This window comes from Rhineura floridana, chromosome 1 (assembly GCF_030035675.1).
Source record: "Rhineura floridana isolate rRhiFlo1 chromosome 1, rRhiFlo1.hap2, whole genome shotgun sequence".
Classification (NCBI taxonomy): Eukaryota; Metazoa; Chordata; class Lepidosauria; order Squamata; family Rhineuridae; genus Rhineura; species Rhineura floridana.
This window is the reverse complement of record NC_084480.1, coordinates 139276042-139290968: the sequence shown is the minus strand read 5'-3', so window position 1 is coordinate 139290968 and position 14927 is coordinate 139276042.

Sequence of the window (14927 nt, the reverse complement as noted above, 5' to 3'; positions counted from 1 at the left end):
TTTTAGAAACTCCCATCCATCTTCGACTCCTTTTCTCATTAGGGTGGCTTGCCATAGAACCGTACTTACAATTGTTCTGAGTTTATTAAAATCCGCTTTCCTGAAGTCCAGGGTGTGCATATGGCTACTCTCAGCTTTTGCTTCTGTTAAAATCAAGAATTCAAGTATGGTGCGGTCACTTTCCCCCAGAGTTTCCTTAACTGCCACTTCATCCACCAAATCATCTCTATTGCTTAGAATCAAGTCCAGGATAGCTGATCCTCTGGTTGCTTCCTCCACTTTCTGTAGGAGAAAGCTATCTCCAACAAAAGTCAGAAATTTCTTGGAGGGGCCGTGTTTGGCAGAATTTGTCTCCCAACAGATACCAGGATAATTGAAGTCCCCCATTCCTACTACTTCATGCCTCCTCGAAACATTGGCAATTTGCTTATCAAAAGTTACATTCTTTTGAATGGGTGGTCAGCAGTAGACTCCAAGCACCACATTCCTTTTATTACTTGCCCATTAATTTTAATCCAGATACTCTCAGTGGAGCTACCAATTTCATCATCCTGTATTTCTGTGTGGGGAGCGCAATTCCATCTCCCTTTTAATTCCTTCTGTTCTTTTTGAACAAGTTATATCCTTCAGTTGCTGTATTCCAGTCATGGGAGTCATCCCACCAAGTTTCAGTTATACCTATCAAGTCGTAATTAACCTCCTGTATTGTTTCCCATGCTCTACGCATTAGTATACAGACATCGAAGACCATGTGATTTATGGCTTGGCTTCCTTGCTACATTTTTATGAGGACTGTTACTGGGCCCTATTCGAGCCGATCTCTCTGTTCCTGTTACTGTGCACAAGCCTTCATCAGTCCATGAAGAATAGATTTTAAAAACAGTTTAGTAAATATTAGCATTATTCAAAATAGTTGTGCCATTATCTGCTTTAAAAGTCTACAGGTAAAAACAGATTAGTTGTGTGTTTTTTAAGCAAGCTACTTCTGATGTTCACACACAAACGTCCGTACTGGCTGGGGCTGATGGAAGTAGTAGTTCCTTCTAGAGGGCACCATGTTGTCAAAGGCTGTTATAAGATTACGCCCAATTGGGTAGGAAAAAATTCTTATTTTTAGGTGGCTAATCAGCCAGTATTTTACTGGTTCAACCAGTAAAACCATATTCTATCAGATAAGCAGTACAGGGGTATACAGTGATACAGGATAGGTTATCTTCTGTGGCCTAGTTTTCATGGGAAAACCTCAGTTATGAATCTGGGCTATAATTCAGTGATATTCCATTTGTAATCCCCAGACAAGTTGCCTTTTCAAGTTGTTATTTAAAAATGATGCCAAAATATAAAAATCTAGCTAGATTCCATCAAACATCAGTCCTATCTACATTGCAAATGTAGATTGGTTTTAGATCACTGAGTCATGGTTTCTTCCAAAGAATCTTGGGAATTGTAGTTTGGTGAGTTTGCTGACATTTATTTATTTATTTATTTATTTATTTATTGCATTTGTATACCGCCCCATAGCCAAAGCTCTCTGGGCAGTTTACAACAATTAAAAACATTAAAAACAAATATACAAATTGGAAAACACATTTTTAAAGGAAATTTAAAAACACATGCTAAAATGCCTGGGAGAAGAGGAAAGTCTTGAGCTGACACCAGAAAGATAACAGTGATGGCACCAGGCACACCTCATCAGAGAGATCATTCCATAATTTGGGGGCCACCAATGAGAAGGCCCTCTCCCTTGTTGCCAGACTCCCAGCTTCCTTCCGAGTAGGCACCTGGAGGAGGGCCTTGGCTGTTGAGTGTAGTGTATGGGTGGGTTCATGTCGGGAGAGGCGTTCCAGCATGTATTGTGGTCCTAAGCTGTGTAAGGCTTTATAGGTTAAAACCAGCACCTTGAATCGAGCTCGGAAACATACAGGTAGCCAATGCAAGTGGGCCAGAATCGGTTTTATATGTTCAGACTGTCTGGTCCCTGTTACCAATCTGGCTGCTGCATTTTGCACAAGCTGCAGCTTCCGAACTGTCTTCAAAGACAGCCCCACGTAGAGTGCATTGCAGTAATCTAACTTGAAGGTTACCAGAGAATGGACAACCGAAGCCAGGTTATCCCTGTCCAAATAGGGGCGTAGCTGGGCCACCAACCGGAATTGGTAGAAGACACTCTGTGCCACCGAGGCTACCTGAGCCTCAAGTGACAGAGATGGTTCTAGGAGAACCCCCAAGCTACCAACTTGCTTCTTCAGGGGGAGTGCAACCCCATCCAGGACAGGTTGGACATCCACCATCTGGTCAGAAGAACCGCCCACTAGCAGCATCTCAGTCTTGTCTGGATTGAGCCTCAGTTTATTAGGCCTCATCCAGTCCATTGTCGCAGCCAGGCACCGGTTCAGCACATTGACAGCCTCACCAGAAGAAGATGAAAAGGAGAAATAGAGCTGCGTGTCATCAGCATACTGATGGCAACGTATTCCAAAGCTCCAGATGACTGCACCCAACGGTTTCATATAGATGTTGAACAGCATGGGGGACAGAACTGACCCCTGCGGAACCCCATACTGAAGAGTCCATGGTGCCGAGCAATGCTCCCCAAGCACCACCTTCTGGAGTCCCTCCCACCAAGTAGGGGCAGAACCACCACCATGCAGTCCCTCCCACTCCCAACTCAGCCAGTCTTCCCAGAAGGATACCATGGTCGATGGTATCGAAAGCCGATGACAGATCAAGGAGAATCAACAGAGTCACACTCCCCCTGTCTCTCTCCCAACAGAGGTCAACATACAGGGCAACCAAGGCTGTTTCTGTGCCAAAACCAGGCCTGAAATCCGACTAAAATGGATCCAGATAATTGGACACTCCAAGAGTGTCTGGAGCTGTCCTGCCACCACTCATTCAAAGACCTTGCCCATGAATCTTAGAGATTCTTAGCTGTCTGTCTCACCCTCGCAGAACTAGGCCTGGTCTACACATGCAGCAGATGAGGTGGTAGAATGGACTGTGCCACATCAGACTGTAGGTAGGAGACACTATTTTTTGAATGCTCCTCCACATAAAAATTTCCAGAAAGTAGAAAATTAACATATCAGGAACAACCAGCCTCACTCTCCCTGTTGTACTACTTTTTTTTGCTAGCAGGTAGTTTTTTATAAGGAACATGCCAAAATTTGATCTCCCCACCAGTCATGGGAATTGGTACAGTCCATTATCCCATCTCAGGTTTCTTTCTACTGCTACATTCTATTGCATGTCTAGACTCAGCCTATAATTCATTTCTCTGCCCAGTTTTGCCTCTAGTCCCTCCCACCATTGGTGTGTGGCTCCAGAATGGAATGTGCTTGTTGGGCTGGAAAAGGTTCCCCATCCCTGTGTTACCTGCTCCATTTCCTTGTGAGAGGAGAGCAGGACTGTGGAGCCTTCTGTTTATTTGCCTGCATACAGCGGTCCTATCTTCACTACAAATCTAGGTGCATTTTATAGCAGTCTATCTGTTTCTCCAGCTCAGTATAAATTAGGGATGGAAAGATCTATTCATTTCAGTTCTCTCAGTTTCTCAGTTTTCCAATCTTAAATTCAGTTCTCTGTATTTCTGAAGCAATTTGCAGATTTTTTAAAAAAAATCCTCATGAAAACTGTCCAGTATTTTAGTGTGAATTTCTCCTAATGAACACATATTTGCAAACAGTTTTGACAAACGTACACAGTTTTGCAAGTAATTTCTCGTCATATAATGTATTTTTGTATGTTACTTTCACTCATATATTCATTTTCATGCACACTTTCCCCTCAGATATGCATTTTTGTAAACATTGTTTGGTTGGCAAACTGCACTGCAAAAATTGAATCAGTGATTTTGGAAGGATGACTGTGTTTCAGTTCTCATACTGTTTTGGAAAGAGCAAATTTGATAGATTCAGCTTGAAATGAAAACTGAATCGAATTTCTCTCCCATCCCTAATATAAATTGCCACACTGTTTCTTTCGGTCCCCACCCAGGGAATCTGTGTGTGACCCCAATGCCCTGTGGTTTAGAGAAGCCATCAAAGGCTATTGAGCAAGACCCTTCAGCTATTATACAAAAGTCTAGAGAGAAGGAGATAAAGAATCTGCACAAAACAATGGTCTCTTTTAGTAGTGGCTGCATGGAATCTGGGATGTTAAAGGGTCTAAGCTGAGATTTGCTGAGGAGGTGCCACAAGGTGGATGGCCTTAAAAATATGTTATAAGTCTCGTGACTGTAAAATTAGATTAAATCATTGGTTAATCAGCCTCAGCTTTTTAATTAAATAACTGCTGATTGCTTAAGGATGAAAAAAAACCTCATAATTAAATTAAGATGCTAAGGAATAATTTCACACCATGCTGTTTCAGAGAGGTTGTTTCAAGTTAACCCTCTCCTGCTCGACATTTCCATTAGTGTAGCTCAGGCTTCTTACACATATTTCAGTGGAGTTCTACATGGCTGCCTACACCAGCCTCCTTTAGACTAGTGCCTTCCAGATTACAACTCCCATCAGCCTCAGCCATCATCTCTGACCATTGTCCACACTGCCGGGGAAGTGCCCCAGGTTGAAGAAGGATGGTCTACACCCCTGAGGAGCCGACTGCTGGAATTTTGAGTTCACACTTATACATAGGTGGAACACAGGTTAATTTGGTCGCTAAGAATTCTTTCCAAATCAGTTGGTAGGGAAGTCTTCCCATTTTAACTGATATTCAGGTATGTGGTGGGAATGCAGAGGAACCAACTACAGGAAGTGTGCCTGGTCATGCACATGCGCACACGCATGTGCACACAGATGCACACAATCTGGATTGGGAAGCCTGCATCTTGTAGCCCTGTTCCCGCGAGCTTTTTATTTAAGATATACTGTAGGAAGTTACCTTACCACCAAGTCTGACCACTGATTCATCTAGCTCCATATTGTCTACATTGACAGGCAGCGCCTCTCTAGGGTTCAGACAGGAATCCTTTCCCAGCACTACATGAAGATGCCAAGTACTGAGCCTGAGTCTGTTTACCTATGAAGCATGTGCTCTACCTCTGAGCTGCAGCTTACATTTATGATTTTCATTTGAGATCCTGACTGCAGACTGTGATGTTGTACTTGCCTCTTATGCTTCATGTTATGGGGAGGGGGTTACAGTTAACAATTACTTCTAGAAACGTAATTTGCTGTATCATTATTTCTGCAAGCCTCTTTAGTTATTGTAACTCAAAGGAAAGTGGGGTATAAATGCAATCATTAGCAACAGAAACTCAGAACACAGTTTCTTTTCAGTACTATAACATTTGAGGTGGCAACCAAAGTTGAACATTTGATACCAAAAGAGAATAGCAAACATGGTCTGGAGACTAATGACGCACTTGGAACTAGCCATATGCGTGGGAAGTGGCAAAATCACACTCTGATCATGCTGCTGCTCCATGAGGATGGAGCAAATTTTTTTATAGGGAAATTGCCCTGAACACCTGACAGTCTTTGCTTGCTCTTGGGCTATTTTGGAACACAAAGCCTTTTCCCACTGCTACGTTTCCTCTCCCCCACTAGGTCTTTGTCAATGCACAAAACAACACTCTCAGTCTCATGATTCATTCTTGTTTTTATTAATGACATTTATGCCTGTGGTGTTCGAATGCCACTATTGGCTGATAACATCAAAAACAGTTCTATGCTCACATATAGTATAGGTACGTTTTGTAGCATGTAGTAATACATATTTTTTACTTCCTGTGCTTGGGTTGAGCCTAGGGGATGTGAACACAGAGCAGAAAACCATCTTTCTTAGTGAAATGTTATGCCCCAGCATGCATGTACTCTACAGGTTGGAGCAAAAGAGCGAGCCCCAGGCTTGCATACACTCCACACTATGTGCCTTTCCAAATCGAAGCCAAGATACATGGATAACCTGTTGCCTAGTGATAATGGCACTTATGGCAGGACTGAAAGTACCATGGGTCCTGGCAGTAGGGACTGATAGGCAAGGAACAGTGGTGGTGGTACCCACATGGTGGAAAACAGGAGTTCAGGACTGATTTCAAGCATGGCATGAGGACGTTTGACAGAACATAGTGGAATGAGACAAGGCTGCAATCAGCAATCACATAGCCTGGAACATTGCTTCAGCCCTGGCCAGATGACCATTTAGAGCTGAAATATGTCTGCATGGAGGTCAATGGTACTGACCCTACCTCCTTGGGTAAAATCCTCCTTAAAGGGATAGCGGTCTGGTTACAAAGTGTGGGCTTCAGCAATGCTGGCAAGAATCTAGGCCCGCTGCTGCTGCTATTCCTGACAGTGGTGCAATGGAGAAGGAGGCATGCCAGGGGCACTGGGGGGGGTGTCTGGGGAAATGTCATTAGTATCCAAAGAGAAGAACAGGTATGTGAAGGATGTGAAGTCTCTGGAGGTTCCTCTCCATCATGATCTGTGGGAGCCTTTCCAGGAGAGGATTCCTTAGCAGCTACTTTTTGAAATGGTCTACAGAAGCGTGTCTCTACCAGCCTAACATCCCCAGGTGTCCTAGGACTCCCACAGTGATGCAATGTTTAACTGTACAGTGATTGTATGAATTTCTCATAAAGTGCTGCAAGGGCTTCTGAGTTCAGGTTTTGGAGCACAGGATCGATTCACGACAGATGATTCACGGGGAAAGGTGCACTCACCAGAAGGTACATGAACGGGTGTAATGGGCCCACACAAAACATTTTACATGCAGTGGGCCCCAGCATGTTGTGGACCTGCAGGATGAACTGGCTCAATGGGAGGCCTAAAAATCTCATTCCAAAGACACAGAGTAGAATTTTTGACATTTTCCTTCCAAGGCCTGCAACAGGAATTGTTAGCGCAATAGCCATTTAGCAATTAATTCTTTACATTTAGAATCCATTCACACTGAGTCTCCCCCTGAGACCTGCCAGCATCATAACTCCAGGATGTGTGTTTGAGAGAGAGAAGGCAAGTTTCTAAAGAGACATCTGAGATCCCTCCCATGAATTTTCAGCTTTCATTCTTTTAAAGAAAATAAGTCTATAAACTTATACATAGAGAGGTATAAATGCAGAGGTATAAAGAAAAACATTGTGGAAGATTTAAAAAAATCCTCCCCCAAGCCAATCAATTTCCTCTGTGCTGGCTATTTATTTTATTTTAGGCTACAAAATAGCTTGGTGGGCAGTTAGCATTTTTTCCCCATCTAAAAATAAAGAAAAAAATATTGGGTGGGAGGGGAATGATAATTCTAAATTAAACACACAAGGTTACTTGTATTCCAGTCTTTGGACTTTCACATTGACTTAAGGCCCCACAACTGTAAAATGCCGGGCTACGGGCCTGGGCACCCAGATGGCTGCTTGGGCTTCCATCTTTGTGCAGGCTTATCTACTATTGTGGCACCTAGTGTTCCTTGCATGAACTGAACAAGGTAGTCGCAGCAGCATGCAGTAGGGCAGGAGGGGTTTGGGTCCTGCAGAAGCTTTTCAGCAGCATGGAATTTGATAGCAAAGCAATGTTTCAGCACTCAGCTCTACAATGGCCAGGCAGCTTCTTGGCCATTGCTTACCTCTGCCAAGCAAATGAGTTCACCCCTTAACCTTGTATGACTGGCTTTGGAGTTTGCCTATACGCAGACTATCATACAAGTGCAATGGAAATGGGGTCTTCTTTAATAGTATCCCATCTCTAGCACTGGTAACTTGATCACTTTACAGGGGTAAAGGGAGCTTTACAGTAGAGATGAGGGAAAGCCTGTTCATTCCTAATTCATTTATTTCTCTCAGACCCCCCTTTGACAGGTCTACAAATGAAATATGCTCATCCTTTCATGTCCTTAAAAAACAACATTAGGAAAAAGTGGTTTACAAACTGTCATAGGCCCAGCAGAACAGGGATGGAGCGGTGAGATGGCAGAGGAGGACTTTGAATGGATTGACGCATCCCATGTTGAGTTGCCGGGCGCACAGAACTCCAAGAACTCTCTCATTCTGAACAATGACAGTTCCACCCCTGAAGCTCCGGTTACCTATGAGGCTCAGCACAGTCAGGCCGTTGCCACCCTGCCTGATGCACCTCCTCTACCCACACCCACTCTGCCACCTCCCCAGCATATTGCCCCTCTGTCTGACAAGGAGGGTCCTGCTGAGGCAGAGTGACTACCCTCGCCTCGTTTACAGAGGCACCAGTGCCGGCAAGAACAATGCATCCCAATGGCTCCTCTGAGGGGGCGCTCTCAGGTACACACGTGCTCCCAACAGTGACACTCAGTTCACATAGGGAGCCCACCCAACCTGACTTAAGCCAGCTGAGGGGGCGAGTCTAGTTGCTGCAACAACATCTTAGTGTAGTGTAGTCATGTCTAGTGCAGCCTAGTAGTGATGCTGAATCCTGTGAAACCTGTAAGTTGATTCTTGAAGCACTCTGGACCAAAATCTTTTAATAAACCTATTAAAGAAAAGCACAGCTCTTCGTTCGTGACTGACTTCAGGGTGTTCAGGCAGGACACAGATAGCTCCAAGCTACTGCAGATATTTGGGGTGAAGGGGGAAGTTCTGCCACTCATCGTGGGCAGCCTCCACAGTGTTGCCTGCAACAGTTGCACCAAAGTGAGCTCACTGGAAGGGGCCTAATCACAACTTCATCAGAAGGAAATCCCACTGACTTCACTGGGAGTCTGGGACTTTCTTCCCATGTGTATGTCTAGGACTGCAGCATGGAAATCCAAGGGGTAGGAAATCCACAAGGATGAAAAACTCCAAGGTCTTCAAAGTAACTGTTTAAGTCTCCAATGACAGCAGAGATACATAATCCTAAAGAGTTAAGCCCCAGCTGATACTTGAGCCATCAGCCTCAATTAACACATCATTGGCTGGCAGCAGTAGCTGGGAGGGACCAGCCACACATATAAAGTCAGAGCACCCTAGCGAGGGAGCCAGCTCCACGAGCTAGAGGGAGCCCCAGCTGACGAAGCGTCAAGGCGAGTTAAGCAGCAGAGCGAGTTCGGCAGCAGGGCGAGGAGGCCAGGTCCCCCCACTCTGCCCATCTGTTCCCTGGCCTCAACTAAACCGCAGTTTCCAACCCATTGACGTAATAAACCTTAAACAAAATTATGCAGGTAAGAAGCCAGCAGGGGTGTGGGGGCTTTCCAGTGTTTTGCACAGCCTGCAGCATGTACGACTATCTGCCTGTTGGACAGCAGTCGTGGGTGTGCTCTCGGTGCAATGAGCTCCTGGCTCTCCGGGAACGACTTCATTTCCTTGAGGCCAAGGTGGCGGACCTGGAAAAGCTGAGAGAGGCAGACAGGTGTGTGGAGGAGGCCTTCAGGGACGTTATAGCTGTGTCCCACTCCAGCGATGATAGCTCTCCTGCTATCATGGAGAACGATGGTCTCGGGGAAGGAGAGCATCCAGCTGAGGAAAAGGGAAACGATTCCTTAGAAGGGACCCATTCCTTGGGGGATGAGCAGCTATCCTCTCGTCCCGAGGATATATCTCCAGGGGGTGGAGGGATCCTTGTAGTGGGTGATTCAATCATTAGGAACATAGACAGTGGGGTGTGTGATGGGCGTGTAGACCGCAAGGTGTTTTGCCTGCCTGGTGCAAAGGTTGTGGATATCGCCCGTCGTTTAGATAGCTTGGTAGACAGTCCTGGGGAGGAGTCAGTGGTCGTGGTGCACATTGGCACCAACGACATGGGGAAATGCAGCCGTGAGGTCCTGGAAGCAAAATTTAGGTTGCTAGGTAGGATGCTGAAAGCCAGGACCTCCAAGGTGGCTTTCTCTGAAATGCTACTGGTTCCACGCGCAGGACCAGCCAGACAGGCACACCTTAGCAGTCTCAATGCATGGATGAGACGATGGTGTCGGGTTTGGATTTATTAGGCACTGGGGAACATTTTCGGACAAGCCAGGCCTGTACAAAAAGGACGGGCTCCACTTGAACCAGAATGGAACCAGACTGCTGGCACTTAAAATTAAAAAGGTGGCAGAGCAGCTTTTAAACTGACTGAGGGGGGAAACCCGACAGGAGCTGAGGAAGGTCCGGTTCGGAATAAACCTCCTCCCTGGGATAAAGACCAAAGAAATGATGAAATTGTAAAAGGGGTAGGCCTAGAAGTAGGCATTGTGAGAGCAGGGGCACAGGATATAAATTCAGAAGACCAAAATTACCACAGGCCAAACCACAAGTGCCAAAGACACTTGAAGAGAGACACTGCTTACAAGTGCCTGTACGCCAATGCTAGGAGCCTCCGAACCAAGATGGGAGAACTGGAGTGCTTGGTCTTAGAGGAGAGCATCAATCAATCAATCAAATTTATTGCCAGACCATAGGCCAACACAACATTAAAAACATTTTAAAATTCTCCGTTTAAGCAAGTATTTAAACAAAACCTCTATCATTAGTAAAAAAAAATATTAAAACTCACAGGGTATTACAATAAAACTGTAAAACAGTAAAATCTCTAGAGTCCAAGATCATTTAAATGTTTGGCCCTTAGCTTTTGGGCAGCAAAGGCAAAATGGACCACCTTGTAGGTGACTCGAAAGTCATTGTCGGCAAGAAGAAAGGAAACAGTTTGGGCAACATCACGAGTTCCTAGACAGTTGATCAAGGGTTCGAGATATTTGGATCTTGGGTGGATGTAAAGTGGACAATCAAGTAAGTAGTGGGGCAAATCTTCCACCTTTCCTGATTGGCAGATGCACCATCGCTGGTCCCACGGGGATTGGAGATAACGGCCAGTAGTAATGGCACTGGGCAATGTCTGAAATCTGAGGGCTGTAAAAGCATGTCTTAAGTGCACAGATTGAAGATTCGACAAATATTCAGCCCTTGAGTGATCATATTTATATGTGCCATACCACTTTGAAAACTTGGAGTTAAGAATGGCTAGCCTATCCATCCATATACTATGTTGTGCTATCTGTACTCGGATTTTAAATTTCTTCAATTGAGAGGGGGACTGTGGTGTAATATGATATTGATGGTAAATATTCAGGGATCTCAAGTTCCAGAATCTGTCCATCATGGCCTGATCAAAATCTTAGTTGGTGCATTAGTTAGTGAGGACCAGAATGTTAACAGGGTTTTATGTATGTGGGCACTGATTGGTAACAGGCCACATTCAGTTCGTAGAAGTGCAGTAGGAGAGCCGGGGGGTAGGCGCAAAAGCTGTTTAAGAAAGTTATTTTGGATGGTTTCAAGTGAGGGGAAGGAAAGAGCATTCCATCCCCATATAGCCGCCCCATAGAGGATCTGAGATAAAACCTTGTATTGAAAGATTTTCAGTGCAGGAGCCACCTGATAACCCCCCACAGTCCTGTAGAATCTAAGTATTGCTCCAGCAGCCCTAGATGCTGAGAGTTTAATAGCAGCGAGTTGTTTTTTCCAGGAGATATTATCTTGTAACTGGATCCCTAGATATTTAAAAGAACGACATTGTTCTATAGGATGATTTCCCATAGACCATTTATGGTTAATACATCTGTTTCCAAAGACCATAATTTTGGTTTTCTGATAATTAATTTGGAGATGTTCCTTTTTGCAGTAAATATCCAAATTCGCCATTAATCTCCTTAAGCCTATTGGGGTAAGAGATAACAGTATCATATAATCTGCGTATAATAGCATTGTAACCTTTCTACTTCCCACAGAAGGAGAGAAAAAAGATGGGTCCTCCAGCTCAGATACGATGTCGTTTAAATAAAAATTAAACAAAGATGGAGCTAAAAGGCATCCCTGCTTTACACCTTTGTTCACCGATATTGATTCAGTTAAATTATTTCCCACTCTTATTCTCATGCTGTTGTTCGAGTGTAGTTCCCTGATTAGATATAAAAGGCGTTTATCGATATTAGTGCTCACCAACTTGGCCCATAATCGCTCTCTATCTATTGAATTGAAAGCGGCCGCCAAATTGACAACGGCATAAAGATGTTTTGTGAGTCCATGTATCAATTGCCTAGCTAAAAAGTAGAGGGTGAAGCAATGATCGATAGTACTCTGGCCTTTCCGGAACCCTGCTTGTTCTGGGTGATTAACCCTATTATCTGCTTCCCATTCCTCTAGTTTGAGCAGGAGAAATTTACTGTATAACTTCGCTCCCACATCCAAAAGGCTGATGGGGCAATAGTTACCTGGGTCTTGTCTCTGCCCCTTCTTAAAAATGGGGATAACAATGCTCTGCTTCCAGCCCGAGGAGAGCATTGATATAGTGAGCATAACGGAGACCTGGTGGAATGGAGGAAACCAGTGGGATACGGTTATCCCTGGATATAAACTATATTGGAAGGACAGGGAAGGACGTATTGGTGGCGGAGTCGCTCTATACGTGAAAGAAGGCATTGAATCCAGCAAGCTGGAAACCCCCAAAGAGGCAGACTCCTCCACAGAATCGTTCTGGGTGGTGATACCATGCCCCAGGAGGGATTTAATTCTGGGAACGATCTATCGTCCCCCTGATCAAAATGCTCAGGGAGACCTTGAGATGAGATATGAAATTGAGGAAGCATCCAAACTAGGAAATGTGGTAGTAATGGGTGACTTCAACTACCCAGACATAGACTGGCCGCATATGTGTTCCAGTCATGACAAAGAAGCAAAATTTCTAGATATTCTAAATGACTATTCCCTAGACCAGTTGGTCATGGAACCGACCAGAGGGACGGCAACCCTGGACTTAATCCTCAGTGGGGCCTGGGACCTGGTGCGAGATGTAAGTGTTGTTGAACCGATTGGGAGCAGTGACCATAGTGCTATTATATTAAACATACATGTAAATGGCCAATGGCCAAGAAAATCCAACACAGTCACATTTGACTTCAAGAGAGGAAACTTCACAAAAATGAGGGGATTGGTAAAAAGAAAGCTGAAAAACAAAGTCCAGAGGGTCACATCACTCGAAAATGCTTGGAAGTTGTTTAAAAACACTATATTAGAAGCTCAACTGGAGTGCATACCGCAGATCAGAAAAGGTACCGCCAGGGCCAAGAAGATGCCAGCATGGTTAACGAGCAAAGTCAAGGAAGCTCTTAGAGGCAAAAAGTCTTCCTTCAGAAAATGGAAGTCTTGTCCGAATGAAGAAAATAAAAAAGGACACAAACTCTAGCAAAAGAAATGCAAGAAGACAATAAGGGATGCTAAAAAAGAATTTGAGGAGCACATTGCTAAGAACATAAAAACCACCAACAAAAAATTCTATAAATACATTCAAAGCCTCTAGGGAGGCAATTGGACCCTTGGATGATAAGGGAGTCAAAGGTGTACTAAAGAACGATAAGGAGATTGCAGAGAAGCCAAATGAATTCTTTGCATCTGTCTTCACAGTGGAAGATATAGGGCAGATCCCTGAACCTGAACTAACATTTGCAGGAAGGGATTCTGAGGAATTGAGACAAATAGTGGTAACGAGAGAGGAAGTTCTAGGCTTAATAGACAATATAAAAACTGACAAATCACCAGGCCCAGATGGCATCCACCCAAGAATTCTCAAAGAACTCAAATGTGAAATTGCTGATCTGCTAACTAAAATATGTAACTTGTCCCTCGGGTCCTCCTCTGTGCCTGAGGACTGGAAAGTGGCAAATGTAACGCCAATCTTCAAAAAGGGATCCAGAGGGGATCCCGGAAATTACAGACCAGTTAGCTTAACTTCTGTCCCTGGAAAACTGGTAGAGGGTATTATTAAAACTAGATTAACTAAGCACATAGAAGAACAAGCCTTGCTGAAGCAGAGCCAGCATGGCTTCTGCAAGGGAAAGTCCTGTCTCAGTAACCTATTAGAATTCTTTGAGAGTGTCAACAAGCATATAGATAGAGGTGATCCAGTGGACATAGTGTACTTAGACTTTCAAAAAGCGTTTGACAAGGTACCTCACCAAAGACTTCTGAGGAAGCTTAGCAGTCATGGAATAAGAGGAGAGGTCCTCTTGTGGATAAGGGATTGGTTAAGAAGCAGAAAGCAGAGAGTAGGAATAAATGGACAGTTCTCCCAATGGAGGGCTGTAGAAAGTGAAGTCCCTCAAGGATCGGTATTGGGACCTGTACTTTTCAACTTGTTCATTAATGACCTAGAATTAGGAGTGAGCAGTGAAGTGGCCAAGTTTGCTGACGACACTAAATTGTTCAGGGTTGTTAAAACAAAAAGGGATTGTGAAGAGCTCCAAAAAGACCTCTCCAAACTGACTGAATGGGGGGGGAAATGGCAAATGCAATTCAATATAAACAAGTGTAAAATTATGCATATTGGAGCAAAAAATCTGAATTTCACATATACGGTCATGGGGTCTGAACTGGCGGTGACCGACCAAGAGAGAGACCTCGGGATTGTAGTGGACAGCACGATGAAGATGTCGACCCAGTGTGCGGCAGCTGTGAAAAAGGCAAATTCCATGCTAGCGATAATTAGGAAAGGTATTGAAAATAAAACAGCCGATATCATAATGCCATTGTATAAATCTATGGTGCGGCCGCATTTGGAATACTGTGTACAGTTCTGGTTGCCTCATCTCAAAAAGGATATTATAGAGTTGGAAAAGGTTCAGAAGAGGGCAACCAGAATGATCAAGGGGATGGAGCGACTCCCTTATGAGGAAAGGTTGCAGCATTTGGGGCTTTTTAGTTTAGAGAAAAGGCGGGTCAGAGGAGACATGACAGAAGTGTATAAAATTATGCATGGCATTGAGAAAGTGGATAGAGAAAAGTTCTTCTCCCTCTCTCATAATACAAGAACTTGTGGACATTCAAAGAAGCTGAATGTTGGAAGATTCAGGACAGACAAAAGGAAGTACTTCTTTACTCAGCGCATAGTTAAACTATGGAATTTGCTCCCACAAGATGCAGTAATGGCCACCAGCTTGGATGGCTTTAAAAGAAGATTAGACAAATTCATGGAGGACAGGGCTATCAATGGCTACTAGCCATGATGGCTGTG